Genomic DNA, 19,551 nt, shown 5'->3' on the forward strand with positions numbered 1-19,551 from the left:
ACGAATAAAGAAAGGAACGAACAAAGAAACAACCTAATTAATGAAGAAAGAAACGAATAAACGAATATACTACAGTATAAGTATAAGAAAAAAAAATAGAGAAACTAGTGAATGCGTAAAGAAACGAATGAATAAAGAAAGAAATATAATGAATGAATGAATGAATGAAGGAAGAAAGAAAACGAATGAACGTATTAAGTGAACAAATGAACGAATAAAAACATATATTCATTAACCCGATAAATTCTTAATCTATTTACTAAAGAAGGTGCTGATACGTTCACCTTTAAACTCTTCAAAATCTTAAGATTGATTAGGTGTAATTTTGGACTGTATAGCAATTTGGTGGATTTGCTATACCTGTACTGCTTATAATTGGGGATTAGTGACACCTCCTAAATTGCTTGTTATAATGGCCAATTATAGTGTCGCGAAGGGCTGGGGATAACGATTTTAGGCCTACATTCTGAATTTGGAGGAAAAACTAAACAACGTATGAATAACAATTTGCAAATTGTTCGAATAAATCTCGGTTGCGATCGTGAAAGCGAACATAATGTCAATCGGCACTAGATTATAAGTGATTCACAAAAGTATAATCTGCGACAGTGACAGTCGCATACATAATATAGGTCTAGGTATAGTTTATATAAATTTTAAAGTAAAACAAAGGAAAAACAATGATATTATAATTTATATGGTGTCGTGGATATATTTAATTCATAATAACAATACTATTCATTTCACTTGGCATATTACCATATTATCCTAAATGTTATAAAACAGTATAGGTCCAACTGAGAGAGAGCATATTGAAGAAACCGACACATTTAAAAATAAAGATAGAATGAAACAACGTATGGAAAGGCTATTTATTTTTAAAAATAAAAGTTGAAATTAGAAAGAATTGAATACTAAAGTCGATATCTTATTATTCACACATTTTCCATAGGCTTAACCACTGTGTTTTCAATTCCATGTTCCTGAAGTCGATTTTTGGAAATTTCACCTCCCTGCTCTAACTTGCATTAGTTTTCCTAACACGTTTTCAAATAGTTTCATATTTTACACAGGTTCTTTTAAAGTGTTTATAATTACCTAACGTAATAATAATATTAATCAACACTAATTTAGTTTTACACGCAGCTGCCTCCGATTTCTCACACGTACCGCCGGTGAATATCTTTGAAGTTGCTAGATTTCATCATAAAATCTATCCTAAATAAATCAGTTACCTAATCAATTTAAAATATCTGTCCGTATGGCACCTTTGTAGGTTTTGTATACTAATTCGAATTCCACAGAGGCCAACGAAACGGCTTGGAAAAAACACCTACTAAATAACTCGTTTTATTCAATGCAGATTGTATCGATAATGTTAAGTTTGTGGTCTCTTACAGCTAATTGTTGGTACCAAATACTATTATTCTCAATTGAAAGGAAAATAAAGTTTAGTGATGTTAAGATTCAGATACCATTATGTGGACATAATACTGAAACCACAATTGTAATACGTACTAAGCGGTACTGAAACTTACCGAGCCCGGAATCCGATGCAGTACCGAACTGTAAAAAGCTAGGTTCACACCGAGCCGGATTCCGGTGCGCTACTGTAACGTATTAAGCTACGTTCACATCGAGCAGGATTCCGATGCGCTACTGTAACTAAATAAGCTACGTTCACACCGAGCCGGATTCCGATTCGGTACTGTAACTAAGCTACGTTCACACCGAGCCGGATTCCGATTCGGTACTGTAACGTATTAATTAAGCTACGTTCAAACCGAGCCGGATTCCGGTGCGCTACTGTAACTTATTAAGCTACGTTCACATCGAGCAGGATTCCGATGCGCTACTGTAACTAAATACGCTACGTTCAAACCGAGCCGGATTCCGGTGCGCTACTGTAACTTATTAAGTTACGTTCACATCGAGCAGGATTCCGATGCGCTACTGTAACTAAATACGCTACGCTACGTTCACACCGAGCCGGATTCCGATTCGGTACTTTAACTAAGCTACGTTCACACCGAGCCGGATTCCGATTCGGTACTGTAACTTATTAAGATACGTTCAAACCGACCCGGATTCCGATGCGCTTATAAGCTACGTTCAAACCGATCCGGATTCCGATTCGGTACTGTAACGTATTAATTAAGCTAAGTTCAAACCGAGCCGAATTCCGATTCGGTACTGTAACTTATTAAGATACGTTCAAACCGACCCGGATTCCGATGCGCTTATAAGCTACGTTCAAACCGATCCGGATTCCGATTCGGTACTGTAACTAAATACGTTCAAACCGAGCCGGATTCCGATGCGCTATTGTAACTATATAAGCTACGTTCAAACCGAGCCGGATTCCGATTCGGTACTGTAGGCCTAACTAAATAAGCTACGTTCAAACTAAACCGCCAAATTCAGTCGAGCTTTATTGTGTCTCATTGTAGGCTACTGTACTGTCAGGTGAGGATGCTGATGTATTGGATTTATACACTAAATTATGTGTGGGTGAAAATAATACATTATAAGGGTAACAATAGGCCTACATAAATAAACATTGTTTAAGAAAATTACGCTCGAGTTATTATTATAACTTAGGCCTAACAATATCAAAATAGGCCTACTGTAACAATTTCATAAAATAAACTGTTTAAATTTCATTTTTTGAAAAGCTTTGATAATCAAAGGTATGTTATCGATGTTATTAGACGATTTCTTTGAAAAGAATAACAGAAATCTAACCACAATCGGAAAGTACTCTGTGTGAATGTCAAGGTCTCAATTGAGTTGAAGTAAGTGATGATTCAAATATTTATGTATGATGCCAGATTAAAATTAACACCATTAATTACAACTGTAATGATTAAAAGAAAGGTGACGTCATCTGGCACCCAAGTCACTAACGTTAGTCATGGGATATTCAGAGTTCAATAACACATCAGACTAATCATCGATTAACATGATTGTTACAAAAATGTTATTCTTGGCAGTTATAAAATTTGTTGAATAAAATTTGAATTTCGCGACAGTAAGTAAAGATATTTTACTTAGGCCTATTCAATCGAGATCCTAAAAGTATTGAAAATGTATAAAACAACATTTCACAAATTAACAAAAAAACAACCTTACTACATTATGTTTACATTTATCCCGATGAAAGACCTTAATGGGCTTTAATAAAAGTAATTTGAGCTGTTATGTTTTTATGTTCTGTTATATAATTGTGAATAAATATCAATAAGTGACCAATGAAAGAATTTGAGAACCATCTATATAAGCAGGACCATTTTGTGACCTTATTTTTGTTCTTCCTTGTATTAACAATACTTCAGTTTAAAAAAAACCCGTATTAATAGCGAGCGTCAATCTAATATCATACATAGCACTGAAAATTATGCAAGACATCTGTATATTGTCAAGGTAGCATTTACCAGGCAGCCTGTCAGTTTTAATTCGTCATATTTTAAATTGTATTGACATATGAGTTCAGTTAGAATCATGTACGGTATTTAACCTGCGGCGATACAAAGAATGTAGAAAAAGACACAACTGTAATAATATCAATAATAGTAACCTAATTTAAAAACTATTTTTGGGGGAATAGTCACCGAGAATGTTTTTTTTTTTTTTTTTTTTACTTTAAGGTTACGTAAATTATCTGTGATCTCTTTCTTTCTTTATTTCTATTCATCATACACATTCATAAACAAACAAAGCATAGTACAAAATGAGAATGAACAACACATTTAAATGTGCCAAGAAATATAGGAAATACAAATATATGAAGACAAAAAGTACGTACTGTAGGCCTACTAGTACTTAGCCATGGAAGAGTTGTTGGTGTGCAGTTTTTAAGAAAATATTGAACCAGACAATGTAAATAAACCCAAGAGTGTACCGCATCACTCATATCATGTAACCTACTTCATAATTTATTAGGGGCTCTAGTCAAATCTAAAAATGCATCAGTCACATTCATAAGCATCACCACAATAGTCAATACTGCATCGCTGTGGTGCTACTCAGCATGTATCAGTAAAACCCAATTTAATAGTAACTTTAACAACTTAAAGGGCCAGTAGAAATTAATTTAATATCGATAATTATCAACATTCATTAACGGCAACATATTTTTTAACGGACACTATTATAAGTTCGTTCATTATTTGATTTGGCGCGCAGGAACCGGTCGAGTATACAAGGCTCGAGGTGGTTTATAATCGATTTCGGACTGGCCGAGTTGACAGGGACCGAGGTGGGTTAGGACCGAGTTGGGTCGAATTCATTGAACATTATTATAGACCCATACGTGTAGCTGTACAAGCACAATTCGCGTCATACGACGTTTTACATCGTTTTTTCCAATACCGTAGAGGACATCCCTTACTTTCAAAGGCATTCATTTATTTTCAAATTTTCTTAGCGGAAATGCTAAACTGTTTGAACACCTGCAAAATATTCTCATAGCATATGATATCATACATCCGAAGCTTGTTGTTTCAGAAGATCCAAAAGTTTGCCTAAAAGAAATACGATTCTGGGATAAGAAATTACCTGTGAATCGGTTTACTATCATGAATAAACAAGTTGCTTAAAACACTTAGCATCATGAAGTGTATAAGTCTACGTTGTTTAATCAAATTGTTTTACATCGAAAAAAGATCAATTTTAGTAGCTGCCAACATTAATGCTGTTGGATTTTGAAGAGTGGGCCTACTGGTTTACTAAAATAATTTATTCGACAGCATTGTGATCGTTCGGCGTCTACGGCTATTCGTGAGTCCACTATTGTTCGTTGTTATTCCGTTAGTCCGTTCATTTCGGTTGTAAGTTCGAACGTTTGTGCAATGATGACCAACGAACACAAATATATTAATTTGATTTATTTTAGAAGATGCTTTTATAGACGTTGGTACAATGGTTATCCTGAATTACTTTTTCTATAAATAATTACACGTTTTGTGTTAGGCTTAGATGTTGTTACATGAATAGGCTAATACATATTTATAAAACACCAAATTATCTAGTGTTATTATGCCCCTTTAAAGTGTATTGAACAAAAAAATGGGAACTTAATGGGAACATTGCCGTTTTTAAGATCATGTTCATATCACATCACATCACAACTGTGTGTTTAGCAGGCGGCGCCAAATTGGCCCAGACTACCTTAACAAATTACTAAGCAACTCAATCATTCTAATTTCTGAAGAGTTTTAAAAACTGTTATCGCGTCATAAAAAGTTACCAAGCAACGAGGTTGTATTCCAACACGAACGCAATAATTTTGGCGCCAATGTGCTCTGCTCCGCCTGTCCCCTGACGACCGATCCATTATTGTAAAATAAGTAAATATACGACAGAAACACACGCAAAAGAACACAAAAATGTTTATACGTATTATCGTAGGGACTTCAAGTGGATATAGATATTTCTATTATTTACGAGGACTAAATAAGTTACACGTGGTTGTTTTCTTAGTCACGATCGCCTTTGTTAGGGCCTGTTTCTGCTGCAACTGCTCAAAATACGGTATAAAAATACGGTATAAAATACGGTATTTTTTATACCGTATTTTTTAGTACCCCGTTTCTGCTAACAATACTTCTTGGGTGGTCGTGTTAAATTTCATCTTTCTTACCCAAATTGCCATTCATTTATTTGGTCGATAATTAAAAGTCGCAATAAAGGAAGTTTTACGTCTCACTTTCAACAGCCTAGCCCTAGTGATAGAGATGTTGTGAGAGCACAGAAAACATCGTAATGGGGACAATTAATTCGTTCCCTCCCCGAGTTATTGTATTTTGCAATGTTGTATTGCTTTCGCAGGCTCTTCAGCTTTGAGTTTACTTGCTTTGGAGACAAGTCTATTCCATACTCCTGCTTTATTTTTTTAGAAATGTCTTTATAAATGTGGTTGTCCCTTTTATTAGTTGGCCAGACATTTTAGCTTCCCCACACACATTTATTTAGTAAAACTGTGACGTCTTCGCTCCACATTTTCGCCGAATATATCTATACACGTGTGTAAAGCATCTGACAGCGACAGAAAATAAAAATACGAATGTTGACCTTTTGTCATGTAAAAAAAAAATACGGTATTTTTTATTGGCAGCAGAAACGGGTACAAAAAATACGGTATAAATTTGTAAATACCGTATTTTATCCACAAATTTTGTGGGGAAAATACGGTATACAAAATACGGTATATTTTTTATGAGCGCAGTTTCTGCTGCCAAAAATATACCGTATATATACGGTATTCAAAAAATACCGTAAAATATACGGTATTTAGTTGGCAGCAGAAACAGGGCCTTAGACGCTGGAACGTTTCAAATAGTGAGTAGGATTAAAATTACGCAAACTGTTTGAGTAGGGTAACTTATGAAATAAAAACTGCTACCTAAAATAAACTCTGATTGGTATTGAATAAAGCGAATATCGTTGGATGTGCGAACTTTTAAAAACAAAATATATCTAGGCCTATTTTATATAATTATAGCGAGGAGTCAAATGGCGGAGCGGTTAAGGCAGGGGCGCCGTTTACCGTACCTAGAACCAACAACATCGCCAAGGGTTCGAGGCCGACTCGCTCCTAGTTCTGGTGGAGGAACAAGTCTTCTTGGATAAGGACTATAGACCATAGGTACAGTATATATAGTTATAACCTGTGTGCACTTTAAAAAATCCAGTTCATTATTCGAGAAGAGTAGTGGAATACCCCGGTGAACTGGTTCACAAAATAGTCCCTGTATCAGGGGGATTACCACCTATCTGATAGGACAGTGATTAATTTACTATTGGCCACGTTGCCTAAAGACATAAAAAAAATAATAATATAATATTAATTCTAATAAGACTAATTACTGAAAAAAAATGACAATACTGTGGGTAGTGGCTGGATCTCAATAGTGTGGCAAAAAAAGCGAAAAGCTAATCAAAACGATAAAGTAAAACAGCCAGAAGAGTTAGCAGAACTTTCGGGCAACACTAGCCCTTCATCAGTGCATGTGAAAGTACTTAATTAAAGTTTTAATAGAAATATCTAGTTAGGCCTATAATGAGACTCTTTTTGTGAAACAGAAAGGGGTTAGTGCCGTGAACAGATTTAATTGAGAAACTTGGCCTAACGTAATAGGCCTAGTTTTCAAGTATCTAGTCCGGGATAGGCAAATGACGTCCATTATGTTGGACACAGTGATGCCCAAACTGTGTCTAACAGAAATTAATCCCAGTCCCTCTATATAAATGCCTTTTGTTTTATATGTTAGTTGAAAGTTGAACAATCAATGAACATGAACAACAAGCAAAACATGTTAAGCTTATATATACGCAATATTTGGATAAAAAATATTTTTACCATCTGTAACATGCAATATCAGTCTAGTATTCTGTCGGGGCAATATTGTAATATATTTGTATAGGCTACGATAAAATAAATTATAGGCCTATCAGGTAGAACAATAGTAAATATTCGATACACATCTACACAACTTAAAATTAATTAAATGTTGCCTAATTATGTATACAGAAAATAAAATATTTGTGATCAAACCAAAAATTCGCAATAAGCTACAAAACTCATATTTATATGTATTATACTGTATATAAGCCTACTACTGCAGATATTAAACTAGGCTTAAATCATTGGAATTGGAAAACAAATATTGATTTTATTTAGTTATTAGATGATCCGACTTTTTTTAGTATGTTGATTCCCAAATTTGTCTCGAACCAGCATAAACGGTTTAAATGATTTTTCGTAATTATCATTTAACTTTTTTATTGAAGGAACCTTTTAGTTTCATGTTTGATATCAAAGGTACGGTACTGTGAGAAACCGGTATTATCAACCAAAAATATCGAGAAAATGTTTCGTCGTAACTGGTAGTCAGTATTGCTATTCTATTGGCCCATTATGAATGTCTACAGTGTAGCCAATGAGTTTACCCCATAACAAGCATGTTTACAACACCTACCCGTACCAACAGCGTCTGGGGCACAACGAAATGTATAAAATCCCCACTGTTCCTCATACCATCACAATTAACTATCATCAGTAAGTTAATTATTATTAGTTACCCAAGGCTACATGGTAGACTGTAAGTCTACATTTTGATTTTAAATTCTTTAATTTGGCTTGTGTCGTCAATCGTAAGACCTAGATTTCAGTTTGGTTTTCACATTGGTTTCGTCGACGAAATGTTAAGCCCACTGGCCGTGCCAAGAAGGGGATGTTGACAAGCCGCTAAATAGAGCAATCACTCTCTGATCTGCATATTAACACCTAAAATGAATCCAACAACTGCCAAACACTTTGACTAAATCAGAGATTGATGGGCTTAATATAGAATACTATGTTTCGTAACACTTTCTTCTTACTTAAGTATAGGCCTAAGTACATTAACCTATTCTAGGCCTATACCCAACATACACATATCTATCGATTGTGTAATGCCGACGTAATGAACATTACATCTGGTAGGAAGAGACAATGAATCAACAAGGAATGATTTTACATTTGATTCACAAATACTATTACTCTGTACCTATTGTAGTAACTTTTTACACTATTTTACGGATTTGACGAGACAATTTTTAGATTCAGCTAAATATTTTTAATTGAATATCTTCTTGGAATTTATGAACGTCATCTAATTTTAACATTTTTAACAATCATTTCATTTAGGAAAATGTACATAATGGTATGATGCGGCATAGTTGGATAAGATCCAATTTGACAGGCCTACAATCCTGTTAAGCATTAGGCCTATTATTATTATTATATTCATATTGCTATTTGAATTATGAAAACATTTGGTTTTCTATATGAACGGCTTAATCACAATTCTGAACAAACGGAAATAGAGCAGATACATACATAGGTATACATGATTAATAATTTCCGGTTCCAATTTTGCACTGCAAGTTCTGTAGATTTAAAATTCGTTTCCGGACTTTAACATTTTCAGGAACATAAAATGGCATATTTCCCATGATTTCCTTCTACGAAGGACCAATGTAGTAAATAAAACAAAACTTCAGAATTAGTATTATTTCTTTGTATAGAGAACTGGTGGGAGATGCTTTCCGGGGGCCAGATATGATATTCGTATGCCATTGTTCTTATTTTAGTACAGTACTTTCCAAACACTGATGTTGTTTTATGGCATAGGCCCTAGTCTACTATGTTAGTCTATTCATCATGAATACATTGTACACATAATTAAGAAGAACGTATTTCCAGAGAGTTGTAAATCAGTAATAACGTTCAAGATAACACTTATAAAATGTGACGTAATGATTGGCATCCGTTATATTCGAGTTCCATGTAGAAGTAATTAGGCAAATTAGTGGAACTAGACATTAATGGTTTCCATTTGAAGCATGGTGCGATATTTAGAGTAATTAATTAATTATAATGATTGTACTTGTCTGACCTTGAAGTCTGCTCAGAGAAGACTGGTATGATTAACGCCCGATGAAGATGTGCGTTATAGTTTGCGTCGCTCTGCAGTGTCACGCCGGGTCAGTTCATGTCACCGTTAGACTGACACCTGCAATAACTTATATTATAAGAGAAGAATACAATTCCCTCAACATAGGACGAATGAAAAAAAACACATGGAAAACCTGAGTACAACATTTGCACATGATGGAGATCATGGACCAATGGATGACTAACTCGAAGTGTAATTTCAAATTTCCATAATCTAACTGTAGGGGATACACGATTCGGGCACATTATTTCCACAGTTGAGGACGATACAGTAAAACCAACTCCCTGGTAAAACCGTGTATTGTTTACACATATTTCATTCGCTGGAGAATGAGAGTCAATGAAATCATCAGAAACCATTCGTTTACAAATTCAGAGTTTTTTTCATTCTATTTTTGTGTAAAATAATCGTAAACCAATGTATAAAATGAAATACTCATGTACAATAAGATCGTATTGGCATTTTTATCTGGATCTTTAAAAGAAGTTTCGTGTTGTTGCCAGGAACCCATTGATTAAGCGTCGGCCTAATTAGAATAACGCTTTCATTATTTAGTGGCCTACGGTATGATGAACCACACTGTCCACATTGTTCAAAATTGTTCAGAACTTGTTTGCCTAAATGATTAACAAACAACGACAACAGACTTAACTGCAGACATGTGACAATTACGAAAATTACCTAAGCCTTACAAGTCATTGTGCCTATGTTCTGAAATTACAGATTAAAATTGATTCTAACAAAAGTTCCAACGATATTAGAGAAAAACGACATTCCGATTTGCAAATGATCTTGTGGAAGACATGACGTAAAGGAAGGGATATTGGACTGACGTGCGGTTTGCTTCATGTTCCTTGTGTCCATAGGATAAAAACACTTTATTCTCACTGCCACGTTCTTCGGATAGGACGTGAAGCTGTCGGCCCGTATGCGTAAAACAATGCACGATAAAGATAATAAAGGAGTAGGATTGTCTCAGTCATGGTTGCCGTGAAGAGGAAGAGAGCCTAATATACATCAATAAGTTCTGTCAAATTGCATAACCTGACTGTTAAATTATGTTATTCGTGGTTATACAGATTCACATCCCATCAGACCAACGTCTTAATGTCCAATCCGAATAGTAGCACTGATTTGAAATTCATCTCACAAGAAAAATGCAGAAGAAAAAATAAACTGATATAATACTGTAGTATCCATATTAATCTTTCTTAACAGAACCATAATACATTGTATGAAAGTAGAACGATGAAATAATGTGTATTTATTCAATAAATACACACATTAGAGCATATTTGCACATCATTCTCACCCTGCTTTCAAATGTTGATTTTACATGTTGTTTATTATCTTATAATCTCATCGTGTTATGCCAGCAAGAATATCGATAATTTAATAAAAATTCACCTATGTTTTGCTTATTTGACCTGCTAGCAAAATATCATGTTATATTTATATAAACAGATAGTTTTAGTGCGCAAACATGACGATATTTTGTCTTTTCAATCTCAACTAGAAAAATCCACCTGGGGGCGCTAGAATGCCGGTTCTTGTTAGCAGGACATTTCAAATTTTAACCCAATTACTACAACAAACAATAGTTCACTAACACCGACCATGAGATATCTAGTCAATAGCATGCGGTTCAATTAGGCCACTAATTTAAAATATGTAACTTAAAACGACATGAATCGCTCGCCAGGATATCCGTCCATCCTATCGATAAGAGCGGGCTTCTTGACCCTCATCCGAAGGCTACGCCCCAGGCTGGACATATAGCAGGTACGGCCCATGTAGTCATTATCCAAATAACACACAGATGAAGATACAAATCAATATATCGGAAAATGACATTGTTGTGAGAAATTCATGTGATGAAGATAAAAACATGAAATGTCTTATACTTCGTTTGATAACAATAGTACTGTACAACTAAATGACCGCCAGTCAAGATAATAAAGACTGCGATTAATTCATGATAGACCCAAGTAATAAGTTTACACACACCCTATTTCAATTAGTATGGGGTCTTATCAAATTAGCATAATTACCGGTTCGACGGAACATGATTGAAATTATACAAATGTAATCACACATTTGTATAAATTAACATATACTAATTTGTATAAAGGTTATTTAAATTTTTTTTTACATAGTACTGTATACAAATATTGCACATTAAAATAAGATTTATAATATTACACCTTATAGTGTTTCAAATAAAATTGACATTTTTTGTTTCGTTTTTAGTCGCGTGGACGCGACTCAATAGTTCACTATGTCGGTCGGTCGGTCTGTCTGTCGGTCCGGTATCACTATGCGTTTTAGCACGCGACTTATGGCTGTTGGCCTTGTTTTTAACAAGCTAGCAATGTTCATGAAAAAAACCTTAAAAATTATATATATATTTTGAATATAGGCCTAGGCCTACTTTTGTTTGTGATTATTCGCGTCGCTTTTCAACACATTTTTCATGAACATAACATTTCTTTGATTCTTTTTGGAAGAAGAGGGTCATTAGTGTATCCAAATTCAAGGAACTGGGGTATATTTTAACACATATGTTGTTACAGACAGATATACCCACTTTAAATATCGACCAAAGTAGCATTTTATATACCCACTCTTATATTGTAATCAAGTTGAATAACAAATATTAACAGTAGGTACGAATCCTTCAAGTATTATTATATAGGCCTAATTGCTTTCTGATAATAGACATGGCGCCAACGATGTTTTGCAAAACAGACCCACGTGGTTATTGATTTATCATAAAAGAACAAGTAATCAATCCTAGCACAAAATGTTTGATAATGGTATATAATAGAATTAGATTGTATAAATCGATTGGAAAACGGAGAGCGGAAAACGGACCTGAAAAAAACAGGAGACACGTACAACCGTTTACTTTTACCGAAAAGTATGCAAAACACAAATATTTGTGATACGAAATAGGTCTAACTGTATTGCAGTAGACATCTATAACTTATAATTGGTTAGATCAATTAACATTCCTAAGAGATAAGTTAGGGGGTGGGATTGGTGATAAACCGGTATATTATTGTGTTGTATCGATGCCAAGTCAAAATATAGTAAAGTTATAACATGTAACAATGCATCAAGATTAAACTACCGTATACATTACTATCTGTCAAAGTGCAATACCTGCGCTTATAATGATTGAACAAATGTTATTGGCCTTAGCACACAGTACGGTACAGGGGATGAGGTACCGTAAACGAGAGTTTTAAAAGAAGACAATTTGCGCTTTTAATAAATCTTTTTTGAGGTACATATACATATATTCCAAAGCAGAAAAGTGGTACTTCTATAGGAGTAAATCGACCATAAATTAATATCGTAGATATAGGCATACAATAGAAGTAAAGTATGAAAGGCTTACGCACTTTTTTTCTGAAAAAGCTGACCGCTTGATCTTACTAATCTCATAGGATTTTGAATTTTTAAGATGACATGACAATCAACCTATTTAATAAAATCAGATTCATCGACTTTCGTTGATTATTTGTAACAATCCTTTAAGTAAATACAGTAAATAAATTACCTTAACAAGAAAAAGGTGAACTACATACTAGGTCAAATGTATCAGCAATTTAAATTTACATTTAAAAAAGTAAGGGTAACTTCCAGAATGTAAAATTTTGATAATGTGACCGTAGAAGAAAGTTTATTTTTCACAATAAAATGGCACGCATTGCTAGCTGAGCGCACTATTCACTTCCGATTTGTACGCACACGAGCGTGACCTTGTAAAATTGATTATCCTCATTCATAAAGTACGATACTTCAAAGAAAGATCTAATTAGGAAACACGTCACTAGCTTCACAAGTGGATGACACATATTATATTTGAAGATTTTAATGAACAGGGCAACTTCGATTCAATACCATGATGAGATTTTGTAACAATTAAATCGCTCTAATTACGCAATAATAGAGTAAACGAAGGTGATTTCATTAGTGTTCTTGGAAGGTTCAAATCATCGAGTGTATTACTGGAGTGTATTTTACTTAAGTCAATAAGTGGATATGGCGTACTCTTCCAATTCTTTAATGCTTTTCTAGTGTATTACATCATTCAACTTGTGTCTAGAAGATGCTTAGGGCTAATGTAAAACCTACTTTTATTCAGTTTTTAAATATAGATTGTCCTGAAAAAAAAATTGTTAAATAGTTTTGTTGTTAGATCATTGACATACATTATTGTATAGCCTAGGCTCATGGTTGGAATGTCATATTAGAAAATGGAAAAAAAAATATCTGAAAAAGCCTTCATCTTTGTCACGAGTAGAACCATGTGGGTACGGCACAGAAACATATATTAGATTAGATTAACTATATTAATTAGACTAATTAAAAATCATAGTGGTTACCACCAATCATTCTTTTAGAAAATGTTTATTCTTATCATGATATATGAACAAGAATGGAACTGTCATTCAACATGTCAATCATCTAACAACAAGATATCTACTCAATCAACATCCAGTCTGATTAATTATAGACAGACTTAATTATTTGACCAATGTCCTCACGTTACAGATACAATGGACAAAAACATTAGAAAATCAAGAAAACACGCTGACCATTTCCAGAACAGAACAGTTTACAATTTCCGTTACATCGTATCTAGATGACTATCATAATCAATGGCAGCTTCCCACGAGACGTCTAAAAGTTAACCAATACCTTTGTGATATAGTTACAAATATGAAAACTTTGACGTGAAATTTGACACTTTCCATGTGTCTATGTCAGGTGACTTTCGGCAGGTGATGTTCACCAGATAACGTGTTGACACCTGGTATTAAAATTTGGACAATCATGCAATTGACCACCTGTATTTTTAATGTACCGATGTTGTAAAACACAACAATTACAACTAAAATATGTCGATCAGAAACACGATAAACCATTTGATGTTAATATCGAAAATAGGTTATCCTATTTGCCATGTCAATTTAGATTACGCATAGCACCCATGAACACAGAGGTCTACCCTCCCTCAGGAATGTGGTCTATTTTCTCGGGTTTGAGCATTTAGTTCGTCGGAATTCTATTTTATTTGTCAATTTTCATGATATTTTTCGTAGCCTAGATTACGGTAATGTAGTACTATTTTTCAATTTTGTTAAAAATATTAATAAATCACATAATAAACAGCTTTAATTCCAACAACAATTATATATTGTTTTTCATCAAGTTATTCTGATAGAGAAACACACACACACACTAATAACATGTTCTGAAATATCGTTGGAGTTGGATCAAATTAGAATAGGCCTACAGGTAAAGATATCATGCAATTATGATTCTAAAAAAATAAACCATTTTTGCTTTCTCCTCATTCCCAAATATAATTATTATCATGTGTGTAATTTGTAGGTGGAACATTGTTGCGATTCTCTATAGTATTTTTTTTAATGTTGAAAATAAACAACTCATTTAATACGTCTATTATCCCAATTAGTGCTATAAAGATAAACAAATGCTAGGCCTAATTATTGTTGGGGGGAAAACGATAAATAGTTATCAATTTCTGTTTTTCGTTTTCTCGCTAGTGAATAAAAATCTGTTTGTTTACAAGAAATTATCATTGTATCTTTTTAATGTTACATTAAAAAAAGGTTCAACATTGTGCACAGGCTTTCTAAAGGTCCTCTTTGTGAGGAAACCTGCTTAACGCAGGCCAATGTTATAGTGATTTATACATTTATATATAAAAAATTGTATCACAGGTTGTGCTTGTATGCGGTGACTTTCGTCATCCCCAATTTCAAACTTAATTTGTTCAATTGAAATCAGTCATGAGAATGTTGGTGTAAAATGATGTTATTTAATGTAGAATTCATAGTGATACACGTATATGACCTATTTTTCATTTTATAACTTCCGGTGTTTAAGTTATGCTAATTTGTCTTGATAGCATTCAAATAGATGAATCAGAACTCTGTTAACTAATTCCTCTATGTTTTGGCTCTTAGTTGTATTCAGTAAGTAAGGCCTGTTAATATACGCCTTACTGTATTGGGTAAAAATCGTCACGTTTTCGTTACGAGAAATGTAATGTGTTTAATAAAAGACATTATAACAACACAGTAGGCATACCGTATCCATCTCATTTGATTTGGTAATTGTGCATGACGTGCTATTTAGTATATTGTACGATAAAAGTTCTATTCAATAGTTCTATTACACGGTAGTTTTTGTAAAAGGAGGCTGGTGATTGAACTTCCACGTTCGAAAAACCTAATGTTTTATGCCGTTCATAGCCTATATGCCTATACTACGCGGCCACCAAACCGTCGAAATCATTACATTCAAAATAGAAGAAGCGGATTAATTAAATAAAAGTTAAATTAGGACAAGTTCCGGTAGGTATAAAACAATAATGACCGTTTTTATGGTATAACTTTTAAAAGTAAAGTATTCTTCCCATTTGAAGTATAGGCCTAAACAAACATTTTTTATTTGTAGGCTTTAATGATATGATTTCAAAATATAAAAAATGTTGATGACATCAACCTACTGACTTAATTCTATTTGCTCTGCATGCTTTTATTTTCTTAAACGTGAGATATGAGTACATTGAGGGTTAGAGACTTTAGGTTTTGCTCACGTAATGACGTTTTAACAACATACACCCCGAAGTATTCCGCACACCGCAGTACTATATCAAACATCATTTGCAATATGATTCCTAGTGTAGACAGTAACATCGAAATCATTAATAGTTAGTAGTTTCTCTCCACATCCATCGCAGCACCAAAACCCAGGTAGCCGATTTTGTACAACAAGTATTAGCCTACAATTCATAAAATGGACATCTCCTGGTGTGTCTGTACGTGCGCGCAGTAAGCTTCCATGGTGGAACACCGTACGACGTTCACGAAAGCCACATTTAATTAAATTACCAAGTAGATACATTTAAATTACTTTTAATAAATATTTGTTTTTCTCCATAAAATAATAACATTATTTCATGCGCGGTCATGGCTAGACCAACACACAATGCGAATATAAACGTCATTCAGGGTAAGATACGGTAACTTTCAAAAGACCCCGATAAATAAATAAAAGGGAATACATCGATAGCTTGCGTCTTAGCTACATTTAGGCCTACATACAAATGTACAAGAAAGAAAGAAGATCATAATTTTGGTTACCCGGCTAGCAAACACAATCTCTTCTTTAGAGCATGTCTGGCTATATGCCTATTGTAGAAAGTGATGTATATAGTAGGTCTCTATTTAAATCTAAATATACGTGGTGTACCGCAAACTTTATATTATGATAGCCAAAATTTTAGGGGAAAAATGCTGAAACTTTAATCCTACAGAATTTTTGAAAATAATTGACGAGGGCAAATAGACACGCGTCGGCTGCCACAGATGATAATGATCTGCAAGCCGTGTTGCCGCCTGCCATTCGCGGCAGAGGCACGCGTTGGTCTTGCCGTAATTTTAGAATCCGGTTTAAAATACAGATCCGGCTGCCAAGAACAAACTCATAAATTACGAAATAACAAAATTCACTTAATAAATGATATTCTCTCAACTATGCTAAACTATATCCTATTACAGTTCATGTTTACATTATAAAAATAAGGTTGATTGATACTTGGAAATGGTTTTATTACATTATAATAATACCGTAATAATTAGGCCTATGCTCAAAATATATTTGAGACATGGTTTAGGCGCCATAGTAAGCATAACCTCTTCATGAACGGTCGATAAAATGGTAAGTAACTAATTGTAACACCCTCCGAATTAAGAGTTAACCGGCGAGAATTCCTAGATCTATTGCAGCCAGTTGAAAGAACATCGAAAGATAGACCATAATAGAATAATTCGTACTCAACGTTGATTGTATCTGTATTCTATATTTGAATTGAATTTGAATGGAAGGTTAAAATGATACTTTGGCGGTTAATATGAATTACAAAATTGATCATAAAATCTGACGAACCCTGCTGACTAACCAATCTAAATCTCGCAGCGCTAATAAAGCTGTCCTTTCCGAGCTTATAGTAATCTGTTGGATTTAAAACCTCGTATTGGAAAGCACACTAATTGCAATCGGAGTTCTTATTCTGTACAGAGTGAATCCTTGGTTCCTGTTCTTTATTCCAAATGTCAACATACTTTGGTGAATCACTAAAGAAGTGTCTTTCTTCGCGGCAGTGGTGCTAATAGTATTACTGAAGATGTTTCTAGCCCGTAGTAATGAAAGAAAAAGGGGTTTGAGAGGTCAGAAAAGAGTCTCATTATTCACTGATCTTTTGCCTTTGTTTTCCGATGAATAGAGCAATGATGGGCTTAGGGGTAAAAAGTGTGAACAGGAGTAGCTAATGCGTCAATTGGCTATAAAGAAAGTAAAATGGCAGGTGGCCAACATGCAGTCATTCCTCTTTTCAAGGAATTTATTTCAAATTATATAGTTCTTTGACTCAAAACTATCAATTATTCTTTGCGAGTAACTGCATTAAAGTAGGCCTAACTTAAATATTAATAGTTTAAAAAGGTTGTGCAATAGGCCTATGTAAAGTATGTACCGTGTCAAGCATTTAACTTTTCAACTAAAAGCCCTTTCGAGTCACATAACACGAATTTCGTTTTTCATTCATGGTCTAAAATTCCTAGAGGAACCTACTAAAAATAATGAATGTTGAATAGTTTTTGTCTTTAATAATAGTATATAATGAAATAATAATTGCTGACTGATCTATATTTTTAATAAACCTAAAATAGGCCTATTAGATCTATTTTCTTTTTTGAATAGCAATTAATTTGCTCAAAAACTTTTTGTTTTTCTATCGGTAAATCTAAATTATGTGATAACATTCTTTCTATTACGCATTTTCTGGTCAACTCAGACTTGACCAAAGCCCACAGAGAACAATATAAAAGTACATTCCATCGATAAAGAAGAATTTTTTAGAAAAATCATAGTACGACGACAAAATGTCTAAAAAGAATTAGGTAGAAGTCTATAATTCCAATTTTACGGAAGGTAAATAAGTTTTCTCCAACTTCCGTACCGTAGTAAACATAACAGTAAACTAGTGTAACTAAAGTCATCAAAAAAACCTACGCTCTTTTGGTTCAATTATTAAATTAATTGAACCAAAAGTGCGTAGGTTCAAGAATAAAATAACACACTTTAAGAGATTAACGAAATATTTAAATGGTAAACATTTTTCGGTTTAACTTCAACCACCATGTACTGTACACTGTCGTGTAGTTTCAGTAAATTATACAGTTATGTTTACTACGGAAGTTGGAGAAAACATTTTTACGGTCACGTTCATTAAAAGCGGAATTAGATTTTAATTTGATACATAATTATGTCACAGCTATAATGGCAATAGACCCAGGATAGATAGGAATAGAAACGTGCCCCAAAGATTATAAAATCCACAAATTCACTGTGAATCCGTTACGTAAAGTGGGGCGAAATAAGTAAGTTACCTTATGTCTCTTTAAGAAATACCTTGCACGTACGACTATTCTATATCGTGTCCGTTATCGGCACAGGTGTTACTGAAAGTTTAATCTTATTACAGGCAACAATACAACATTTTAATACTATGGTAGGCCTACAACATACACACATAGATCAAGTGTGAAAACGGTATTGTTATCATAAAAGTTATTTACCCGTAGATACTTTAATTGACAATAAGAACATAAAGAGAGAAATAGAAAATGTACGGTATGGACAGTACTAAAACTATAACCACGTGTAAATAGTTACGGCGTCAGGGAAATTGCACAATGTTGACTGACTTGATAACCAACGACTAATGAATTATAAATATTGAAACAATTGATTACCGTGTCCTGTGTTACTACCAAATACTACTAAGTAAGTTTAAGAATAAAGTAAGGTCACAGAGTTCTGAATTCATGCCATGTCCGTCTATTTAACTTTGTATTATAAACCACAATTCAGAATTTACCACATTTTTGTTTTAATCGGTACCGGTAGCCTATAGGCCTATTGACTTAATAGGCCTAGAAGTACA

General features: G+C 33.9%; 1 protein-coding gene across 1 annotated transcript in view; it reads right to left on the reverse strand.

Moving 5' to 3' along the window:
• Positions 1 to 19,551, reverse strand: part of LOC140043571 (adipolin-like) — a 28,356-nt gene that overhangs the window by 7,675 nt on the left and 1,130 nt on the right. The gene's annotated exons all lie outside the window — the stretch shown is intronic.

The sequence above is a fragment of the Antedon mediterranea genome, chromosome 3 (genome assembly GCF_964355755.1).
Source record: "Antedon mediterranea chromosome 3, ecAntMedi1.1, whole genome shotgun sequence".
NCBI classification, from domain to species: domain Eukaryota; kingdom Metazoa; phylum Echinodermata; class Crinoidea; order Comatulida; family Antedonidae; genus Antedon; species Antedon mediterranea.